The 11057-nt window shown below is 44.6% G+C and overlaps 1 protein-coding gene across 1 annotated transcript in view; it reads left to right on the top strand.

Moving 5' to 3' along the window:
- Window positions 1–3273: 3273 nt before the first annotated feature.
- ABCG2 (ATP binding cassette subfamily G member 2 (JR blood group)) overlaps window positions 3274–11057 on the top strand; it is a 156962-nt gene continuing 149178 nt past the window's right edge. The window contains exon 1 of the mRNA XM_028492100.2: window positions 3274–3388. The gene's annotated coding sequence lies outside the window, so the exon portion shown is untranslated. The remainder of the gene's footprint in view (window positions 3389–11057) is intronic.

Genomic DNA, 11057 nt, shown 5'->3' with positions numbered 1-11057 from the left:
TTTCAGTACTCTATGATGGGAAATTACTTACTTTGAAGAACTGTTAGCATGTAATTCAAATAGAAATTATTTTTTCTAAGTGGAATTTAATTTTTTTTTAAACAAATCTTGGCAGAGAATGAGTATGCCTATGCTAACTCTTCGGTATCAGATAGAACATTTAGTTTTCTTTCTAAGAATGGACAAGGATTTAATTTCACAGTAATAGTATAATAAGAAAATGCTTCAAGGTGCAGTGGGGGAAGGGATGGTTAAAGTTTAGCATTGAACCCTTAAACACAAACGTGTATTTGTATTTTCCTTTAGCACTTCAGTTCACATACCCGCGTCTGTGCAAAGTGACATAAAATTCTGGTTGGGTTACGTTTTATTGCATTTATTATATTCACTTATCTGGATGACTTCAGCAGAAATAAAAAGTCATGTCTTTAGAAGCCAAACTGTGACGACCTGCCTGTTGCTTTTGGCGTCTGGAATGAGACCGCCTGACTCTCTGGCAGCTCCCCTTGGTTGTCAGATGGTTGAAATGGTCCACTGAGGGTCATAGTGTGCCTTCTAGGCTGTGAAGTCATGGCGTTGTTCCATCTCCAAGAATGACTCTTCTTCCACTGGATTTCTGTACAGAATTTAGCAGTTTGCTGTCTCCCAAATTAGTTTCTGCTAAAGTGCTCTTGTGTACATTTGTTTTATAATTTACCAAAGTACTAATTGGGTGTATAGCACTTCTGTAGTGGGCTGATGTAATTGCTGCTTTGACCATTGTTTTAAAAGTATGTATCGGAGTAACTGTAAGCATACTAAAATCATATCTCAGTGTTCAAAGCAACATTTAAATAAAGTACATGCATTAAACACTTTAAAATCAAACTGTGTTTATCTGGCGTCCAGACTTTCCAATATTTATTATGTGACCCCGTGAACACTGATGTAAAGGAGTCAATGAATGTTTGGAAATTTTTCAGCAGCCAAATCCTGGCTGTTTGCAAAATTAATGTGAAGAATCTTTGAAAACATTATATATACACTTATCTATTCAAATCTTTTCGATTTGATTGAAAACAAGATTTATCTCTCATTTCCCTCTTCCGAAATATTTGTTGGTACGTAAGAAGAAAATGGTTGTGATTTCTACAGTATATTGCCTGTGGTATGTTTTACTGCAGCATTTCCATGTATTAAAAATTAGAAACAAGTGTCCATTGGGAACTCAGCAATATGCATTTAATGTAAGCAAGTTTTAATGTCCTGCCATTGATTGAATAAAATGTCATAGTTGCAATCTTTCAGCACAAGGATCTCTTCTAGAGCATCCCCTCAAGGTAACTTGGTAAACTCCATGGTGGCAGAGATCTATTTCATTTTGTTCAGACTCCTGACCTCGCGCTTTTTATAAGTTCAGCAATGAGGATAAAATGTTTGCTAAATCAGTGAGTCAATGCACTGAATTACATTTTTATTAATTTTATGTTAGTGGGGAAGTGGGCATTAGATATTTTAAATAATAAGCCAAACGTAGTGTTTAATCGTGAAGGAATAGTATTTAACCTCTTTTGGTGTTTCCTTAAGACAATGATCAGTTATGCCTTGTAAAGTACAAGTTAGCATAAATATGGTTCAGCATCTTGTTCTGAACAAAACCTAAAGATCAGTGCTGCATGGATGACTATAATCTTGTTTCTTTAAAAGATGGAGAAAGGGATATGAATATTAAGGGTCTTTTATGTGCTGTGCTCTTTTGCATATATTACCTCATTTAATCTTAACAACTATACAGGGAAGTCTTTCTAATTATCATTTTTATAGATGAAGAAATAAAGCCTTTAAGTAGCTAATAATAGCAAGGTCCAATCCAGACTCCTTTGACTTCAAAGTCTGTTTCTTCTCTTACCATACCTCCTTTATACACTAGCCAAAGCAAAACCAATTCACTGCTATCAAACAGCTATTAACATCCATCTGCAGAAGGCTCTCTGGTGGACATAAAAAAGAGTCACATGGACACGATCCAGAAACTAACTCAGTGGATGAATGAACATAATAGAGGCAGTAACTGAGCATTTGTCACCTAAAACTAGGGTAGAGAACTAAATTGTGTCCCAGCAAAGAGTATAACTGGGGAGCAAGTGAAGAATGAACAGAATAATGCTTTAAACAGTACAGGGTTTAGATGGTCACTTAACGGAAGTCCAATAAGTCAGTTTACCAACGGTAAGCAGTTTTTGAGAACCTACTGCATGTGTCTAAATGACACTAGGGTGGGTCTAGCAGGGCTTGGGGCTACTGGTTGATAATATACCTAGAACTTTGTGAGGAGACCGACAAGTGAGGAAAGTGAGTTATACCAGAAGGATATCAGTGTTCACCTGGACAGGTGAAGCCAGGATGTTTGGAGCCAAGAGAGATGTAACCGGTGAAGTCACTGAGCCTTTGTTCACATGTCAAGGGTAGGTTCTTTCAAGGGCCAGGAGACTTAACGTCATGTCTTAAGAGGCAGGCGGCCAAAGGCAGGACCGGTTACATATTTCGTGCCACATGACAATGCCAGGTCCTTATTCAAGACAGCAACTGCAGAGCACTAAACCAAGTAGGGGGCCCCTCTTAACAGCTGGATCCTGTGCAGGTCGTGCACCCATAACCAGAAGGAAAATACTCTGTAAGAGCAAATGCAGCAAAAGAAGGGAGCACATTCATTGCACACCCACGGCCTTTCACCAGTGCGCGGACACTTACCGAACAATCTGCACTGTGGTGCTCGGCCCCAGGCGGCGACTCGGGCTGCTGCCCGGGATCCCTGGTTTCTGCCCGCCGAACCAGGTAAAGCCCGAGCAGCTCGGCGCCCTGACTCCACAGGCAGAGATGAGAAACAGCGGTGGGCGGCGCTCTCCTCGCTCTCGGGAGCGGGAGGCGGGTCTGCGCCGAGTCCCTGCATCCCCCGCCCGGCATCCTCGCCCCGCGGCCCCCGCATCCCCGCGCCCCGGTTCCACTGGTCTGGCGGCTGCGCCTCGGGAGGGCCTGGCGGAGACCCGGACCCGCGGCGCCTGAAAGCGGGTCCGAACAGCCAGCTGCCCTTCCCGTCCCCCTCTGTCGCTCACTTCCTCCTCCCGTTCCTTCCTTCGTCCCTTGCTTTTCCCCCTGCGGCGGCTGCGCCGGCCGGACAGCGAATCTGCCGCAAATGCCGAAGCTGAGCGAACCGCCCGCCGAGCCGCCCGCCGACCCCGCCTCCTCCCGGCTCCTCCTTCCTCCGAGCGCCCCCGGCCGGTCTGGCGGAACTGGCCGCGGCCCCGAACGTTCACCGGAGATGGGCGGCCGGCCGCTCGGGAAGAGGACGTGACTGTTGGCGGCGAGCAGGCGCTCTTCTGCCCGGGCAAGCGCGTGGAGCGGAGAGCAGGTGAGAGCTGTCCCCTGGCGGTGTCCCCGCAGCCAGGGGGCTACTGTAGCTCCTCAGTCCTGGAGGTAGGTTCTGGGCAGCACAACACAGCGTGCGCTAGGTACTCACTCCGCTTTGCAGGTAAAACTGAAGAGATCGAGGGATTGGTCTGAGGTTCCGTTAGCGTTTCTGTCCAGCCCAAACCCTCATCCCCGGGCACTGCCCTGTTCGTAGCTCTCGCTTAAATGCTCGGCCTGGGTGGCCGTGTGTGTCCCAGCGGACACTGCTTGCTGTTTGGACGACTAGGATCGTGACTAGAGCCAATCCTTAGCTCTAGTCAACAACCAGTGAGATTCCTTCAAAATCTGTCCTGGGGGGTGAACCGGCTCTCCAGCTGTATAATGGGGGGAGCTGGGTTTGAGAGATCTGGTCAACGGGCAGGGCCGTTTCTAGATGATGCACACACTTCTGACTTTGCACAGAGGAGACACTTCCCCAGAGGGGGGCGGACGAGGCGAGGGAGGAGCTGCCTGCATCCCAGCAGAGTCGCAATTCCAGCCCATGGCTAGTTTGAGAGGATTTCTGTACAGGCCCAAACTCCTACAGACAACGCAATACAAAGAGCAGCTACCAGAGGGTGCTGGCTAGGAATTCAAACCCAGCCCTATTTCATCCCGAAGTTAACTATTTTCCACTACCAAAGTCAGGTAGGGTTAATAAGTACGTATGTATTAATAATTAGGTGGAAAAAAATTCCAGAAGGGACCTGAGAATGCTGCAGCTGTTCATTGGAAACCAGGAGGAATAGAATAATTGGAAAATGTGTCAGGGGAAGAAGTAGAGGACATAGTAAAAGCACATCAAGACTAAGACCAAGGGCTTCCCTGGGGGCGCAGTGGTTGCGCGTCCGCCTGCCGATGCGGGGGACGCGGGTTCGCGCCCCGGTCCGGGAGGATCCCACGTGCCGCGGAGCGGCTGGGCCCGTGAGCCACGGCCGCTGAGCCTGCGCGTCCGGAGCCTGTGCTCCGCGACGGGAGAGGCCACAGCAGAGGGAGGCCCGCGTACGAAAAAAAAAAAAGACCAAGGCAGAAGGTAACCAAACTCTTAGACCACATTCGTGACTACATTTGAGGCTGCTGCTTCGCCATCTCTCGTTTATTGCATCCTGCCTTGGACTCTACCACACCAGTGAAACATCTGTCTCAGAGGTCCACAATGACCTCTTACTGGATAAACACAGTGATTCATTTTAGTTTTTATCTTATTTGACATCTCTTCCACATTCCCGGCTACTTCCCTCTCATTGAATCAGTCTCCTCTTAAAGCTTTCCTGTCACCACTTTTCCTGGTTTTCTGTCTAAATATCCAGCAGCTGCTTTGATTGTCTCCCGCCCTTTGATTGTTGGTGTTTCCCAGGGCTACCTTTTTAAACCCATTAAACCTGTGTCCGAGAGAAACAACTAATTCAGTTTGCAACTGAAACAATAACCACCTGCCCCCTTCACACAGGTGCTTTTCCTAACAGCACCCGTCATGGCTGGGCAGCAGAAGTGCTTTATGAATAACCGCCGTTTCTTCATACGGAATATTGAAAAACATATACTCTGGGGTCACAATTTAATCAAATCAGTAATTTTTACTGCTTCATCAAGGACAAAAAAAAAAAAAAAAATCCACCCTCTTCTCGCGGTGTACTCTCCTTGTGGGAGGCAATGCATTCTCATGACTTTACCTGTCACGTGCATACTGATAACTTGCGACTATTTTCCCAGCCCAGATTTCTCTCCTGAGTTACATGCTCAAATGTCCAGACATGGGCTGGAAATGTCTGCTCAGAGGTCCTATAGGCGCCTCAATTCAACATATCCAAGATGGAATTCCCACCCAAACCAGTCCTTCTAGTCTGCCCATCCTGAGGAATGGCAGTGCCTCTCACTCAGACCTTCACATCTGTAATTTTCCTCCTTCACTTCTGTAATTTTGTCCTCCGCTCCATCCTCACCGCCATTTCCTTAGATCCAGCTGATACTGTGGCTTCCCAACTGATTTCCCTGCCTTCAGGGTCACCCCTTGTCCGCTCTCCACATGATCATCGCACACTGATGTTTGCGTTTTTTCAATCTCACCTCACAGATAACGTAAACGTCTTCAGCGTTGCATAAAAGACCCTTCCCTTCCTGGTCTATTCCCTGCCCCGGCTCCCTTGTAATTTTGTCTACTTCTAACCTTCTTTCTTAAGCTTTATCCCGGTCTCTGTATGTTTTTCTCTCTCCCTGTAACACATCTCCCCACTTCTTTCCCAGGCGAACTTCAAAGCTCAAATGTCATTTCCCATGGGATGTTTATTCTACCACTCCTCCAGTTGAAGTCTCCCTTTTATTTATTCCTATGACATCCAATACTTAACTTCTATCCTAACACTTATTACCCTATATCAGAACTCTTTCTTCCCTGTCTTCACCTTGAGACTGAATTCTTCGAGGGCAGGGACCAGGTCTCTTTTCTAGATAATCCTAACAGCACGGTAGGCATTCAGTAAGGTTTGGAATGCATGAATGACATACTTAGAATAGAAAAGTTATTGTCTCATTCCTGATCTTTATGTTAGCCCTTAAGAGTATGCCCTTCCAAAGTGATGAATCATGGAAAGAATGATTACGAAGAGAAACGAAACCCTCCCTCAGATTTCTTCAGTTACATCCAAGTGGCCAGGTGGGTCCAGCGCCAGTTTTAAGATCTTGTTCGGTCGGTTCTAGCAAGTTAGGCTGGCAGAGCTGAGAAAGCATGACAGTGGTACCTGAAGTAAGAAACAGTGATCATGTAAGAAGATCCAAGCCTAAGGGTCCTTGTAGGTCCTGCCAAGACACCTTTACACTGTGGTATTTCCGTGATGCTAAACATACTCTTAAGGACCAAAGAGAAGTGAGAAGCTTGTCTGCTGCCAAAGCTAAAGCCAAATCCATTAAAGACAATCGCTGCCCCAAAGTTTCAATCTGGAAAGTCAGAGACTAGTAGCATCAGGTTTTCTAATAGAAAAAGCTCTTGCTTTCAAGATCACAGAGTTTGTTAGGTGTCAAACCAGGAACTGTTCCAAGCTGTACCCCGTAGGTCACTATGCAGTTTTTGAGGACAGCGCCCAGGTGGTTTTCTCAGCCGTACACACACACAGCACCTGTCACCATCCTGCTACGGTGGGCGCTCAGCTTGCTGAATGAAGGCAGGAATGAATGAATGTGCTCTACCATAGGGGTGTAGATGTGAGGGAACAGCACTGTCCTTTCTCCAAAGGTGGAAAGCTTTAGTATTTCTGGGGAAAATAAATATTTACTTCGAAGAAAAACTTTATCAAAGCAAAGGCAAAAAATGTTTTAGATGTCAGAAAGATCTGTGTTAAGTTGCTGAATCAGTTGTCACTATTTCAGAGGATGATGGAAACTTATCTTCTGAAATGTTGGCATGTCTGCATTAAGAGGCGTCAGGGCCAAATGGTCCAGTCTGGAGTTGCCTGAATCCAGCCCTCCTTACCTGAATAACTGAGCAAGTTACTTGAACCAGTTATTTAACAGATGACTCATTTTCATCATTTGTAAAATGGGGATGATTATACCCCTTAAGGTTGTTGCGAGACATGAATAGTTAATACAGAGCCTACGAAGTAGCATATCTCTTTTTCTGCCACTAATTCCTGTCTCTCTAGGTGCCATTTTGCTTTTCAGTAAATGTTTCTCTGTGGGTTTTTGTTTTTTTCCCTCCCCTTCTGTGCCTTCTTTCCCCTCTCACTACCTTTCTACTTTTTTTTTTTTTTTTTACTATCTCTCTCCCTGCCTGCCTGAATTTCTTAATATTCTCATACTTCTCCCTCACTCACCTAAAAAATGACTGATGGCTATGAACTTTAATAAACTTACACAATAAGAAACTTAATAATGACTATTAAAGCTCTATTTTCTTTTTCCCAAACTGATTTCTGATCTCTGCCATGTTTAGGCATACTTTTTTTTATATTTAAAAATCAGTGAAAGCATTCATGTTAATTTAGTTCTGATTTTCGTCACCTAATATAACTTTATACCGAAGGGGATCAGGATATGATCTCCAATATGCCCCTTGGGCATGATGATTAACTTGAGCTGAAGGCAATTAAGAATCAACAGATGCAGAAAGAAGCCTTCTCAGCATTTCCCTTATCTAAGAGCAGAAACTTCTGAGAAATGAGGCTGTCATAAATTCCCTCTTCAGGATGGGCTTACTCCTAGGAGAGAGATCAAAAGTAAATAGGCCATAAATCTCCTCTCTGGGAGTTTCCTGGCCATGAAGGAGATGGAAAAGCCCACTTGCATATTCATAAATATTATCACGGGCTTTCTCCTCTCCAGTTTATTCCCCTAAAAATCCTTTTCTTTCCTGTGGAAACCTACTTGTCCTTTCCATAGATTTTTCTCCATCTCCCTCTTTCCCCTACTAAGTTAGGTAGATAAGCCTCTGTCTTTAACCAGTTGGCTAGCTACTAGCTGCTTCCACACGAATAAGGCTTTTTTCTCCTGTTGTCTTTTGTCCGTTTAGTTCAGAGGTCCCCCGGAACTCAACCTACGAGGGTACAGCGAAAGTGTTTTCCTCCTCAGATGCTTCCTATGCCATGATCAATATAGACCATATACTTGTTGATTTTTATGATTATGGTATCTTATACCACAGTTGGTCACGCTCTCCTCTTGTGGGGCACACTGATGTTTCTGATTTTTTATTCTTTTTAAGTATCTCCTTCCTTTAGGACACTTCCCTTGCATTCTCTGCTGCATAAGATATATACAAACATACAGATGCATAATTATGGAAATATATAAAATTTGCTGCATTTGTTGTCTAGATCTTCAGTCTTGTGAAAAAAAGTAAAACTGAGACAGGCTGGGACCCGGGACGCTTAGCTGCAGTGCTGCATTCTCGCACCTGGACACGCCTCTCATCCAGCAACAAAATACAAAGAAACCCTATGGGACTAAAAATAACGGCGTGCATGCGCAGTTGGGGCAAATTCGGGACCCAGAAGGTACAAAGAGACCCACAAAAACCCAGCCGCCACTTCTGAGGAGCCTGGAGCAAAAGCAGGGCACTGCGCACGCCGCCCGCACTCAGCACTACCTAAGGGGCGGGCACAACACCAAAGCCAGCCCTCTGGCCGGAGCCCTGGTCACAGCACTACCCTCACCCCGTTTAAGGAGCCAGCTCGCTCCCCGTCAGGAGCAAGCACGAAAGCAAGGGAAGCTGTTCCTTGCACTCGCTCCCCCGCGCTGCAGCAGGGGCCCCCACAAAGCCTTGCCCGAATTTCCAGTCTGGCCTCTAGTCAATTTCTGTTGCTTGCGGAAGGCCAAGAACCCTGGTCGGTATCAAAACCAGGCAGTGCTGCCCTCCTCAAAGTCTCTCTTCTGTATAGAGCTGATCAAGGTCCTAGTCATGAACTATTGTACCTAGATAGCTTAAACGCTAAGCATTTATTAACAGCTGCGCAAACTTGGGAGGCAATAAAGAGAGGTGAGGTTGGCCTGCCCAGTAGAAAATGGTTGCTTTGATTTGAGCTTCCCTCTCCTAGAGCTTCTTGTGTCGCCAGTTCAGTACATAACAAGTTTGAAGAGTTTACAAGGAGAGTGTGTCACGATTGCTGCTGTTCTGTCGCAGCTTTTGGCTTATAAAATGCAGAAGCACCGTGGAAGCAGGTTTGGTGTTTCAAAGGTCTGCCAGAAGTGTGATTTTATTTTAAGTAATGTTCATAGCCTCAGTTTATGTTGTCAGTTAGTTCATAATGATGATTATAAACCTCGGTTGAATGATTACCGTGTGAACAGCACCGGACGATAGGACTACGAAAGCCGAAGACGCGGCCCTTAACTCTGAGTAGTTGATAACTGGCAAAGTGAGAAACCCAAACTATGAGTGCTGAGGGACTTGTACATAACCATTGAGAGTCTTGATAATAAAAGTATGCAACATAGGATTTTTGACTCTTTGTAAACAATTCCTGAGTCTTGAGTTTGCTTCTAAATCTTAAAGAAAATTTGCAGCAACTTTTCCATACCCTGGAACATAGGAGTAGATTATCATAAATTTACATGAATGCATTCTAGTGAATTCTGAAGACTCCATCATAAGCCAACATAGGCTGGGAAACAAAACAAGTTTGGGATGATATCAAAGGCCCTTCCATCATTTTGAAATGGCATAGCTAAGGACTGCTCTCTGTGACTGCCTCTCAGAGCACTGAGGAATGGTTAAAGCCAGGGGAAAACAGGACTGGCAAAATACTTGCGTGGGGGGTCACCTTCCCAGCCTCCCCACCCTCATAATCTGGATTGGCTTCCTTCCCACGCCATGCTACGGATTCTGATAAAAGTCTTCTCTAGCTAAAGGACTTTACTGTTCTTTGAATTAGAGGATGAAGCTGGCTTTTTAAAACCTTTCTCACTTTCCCTGTTCCCAAGGGTTCAATATCTGCTCAAACAAGATCAGGAATTCAAGTCCATCTACATCCTTAGGGACATACATATTTTTGAAAGATAAAGGAGGCCTCCAAGAATTAGACATGATTTTTGCTACAACTCTTCACTTTTGCACAGAGCTTCCTTTATAAGAAATAAGGGATCTTCACTGGTTCTTTGCCTTTGTGAAGAAATAGCTGGGGATTTCACAGAAGTTCCTGGGAGTGGTTAGTTTATTCCTAGTTGTTTGAAAAATAGGTGTTCCAGGGTAAGATAATATGCACTGTTAGATAGTGTGCCTAAGTCAGTAGAAGGGCTTCTATTTAAAAAGCTTCCTTCCCATAAGTTTTATCTTATTTAAGAGGTTTAAAGCAGAGGTTTTCAAATCTTGTTCCACAGAACCCGGGGAGACCTTAAACATTTTATTCTGACTTTTTGTTTGTGAGATGGTGGATATCTTTGATTTTAAAAATACGTGAATACATTCTGGTGAAGATTTGTGAATTGATTAATATATTTCATGAAGTACCTGTTGGTAGACCAGGCACAATTCTGGGGACTAAGGCTAAATCAATGAACAAAGCAAATAAAAATTCATGCCCACGTAGAGCGTAATTCTAGTGGAAGGCGAAAAACAAACATTATAAGTAAGGAAATTACATCACATGTTAGAAGGTGATAAGTGCTATTAACAAAAATAAGATACGGTAGATCAAGAATGCTAGTAGGAGGGACTGCAATTTTTTTTTATTTTGAATTCTCGTAGTTGACTTTATTTATCTTTTAAACGTCGTTATTGGAGTAGAACTGCTTTACAACGGTGTGTCAGTTTCTGCTGTATAACAAAGTGAATCAGCTGTACGTATACATATATCCCCATATCCCCTCCCTCTCGCGTCTCCCTCCCACCCTCCCTGTCCCACCCCTCCAGGGGGTCACGAAGCACCGAGCTGATCTCCCTGTGCTATGCGGCTGCTTCCCACTAGCTATCTGTTTTACATTTGGTAGTGTATATGTGTCCATGCCACTCTCTCACTTCGTCCCAGCTTACCCTTCCCCTTCCCCGTGTCCTCAAGTCCATTCTCTAGTAGGTCTGCGTCTTTATTCCCGTCTTACCCCTAGGTTCTTCAGAACCTTTTTTTTCTTTTAGATTCCATATATATGCATTAGCATACGGTATTTTTCTCTTTCTGACTTACTTCACTCTGTATGACAGACTC

Source organism: Physeter macrocephalus, chromosome 7 (genome assembly GCF_002837175.3).
Source record: "Physeter macrocephalus isolate SW-GA chromosome 7, ASM283717v5, whole genome shotgun sequence".
Lineage (NCBI taxonomy): Eukaryota > Metazoa > Chordata > Mammalia > Artiodactyla > Physeteridae > Physeter > Physeter macrocephalus.
Note: the sequence above shows the minus strand (reverse complement) of the source record. Positions and strands in the feature narration are given on the sequence as shown.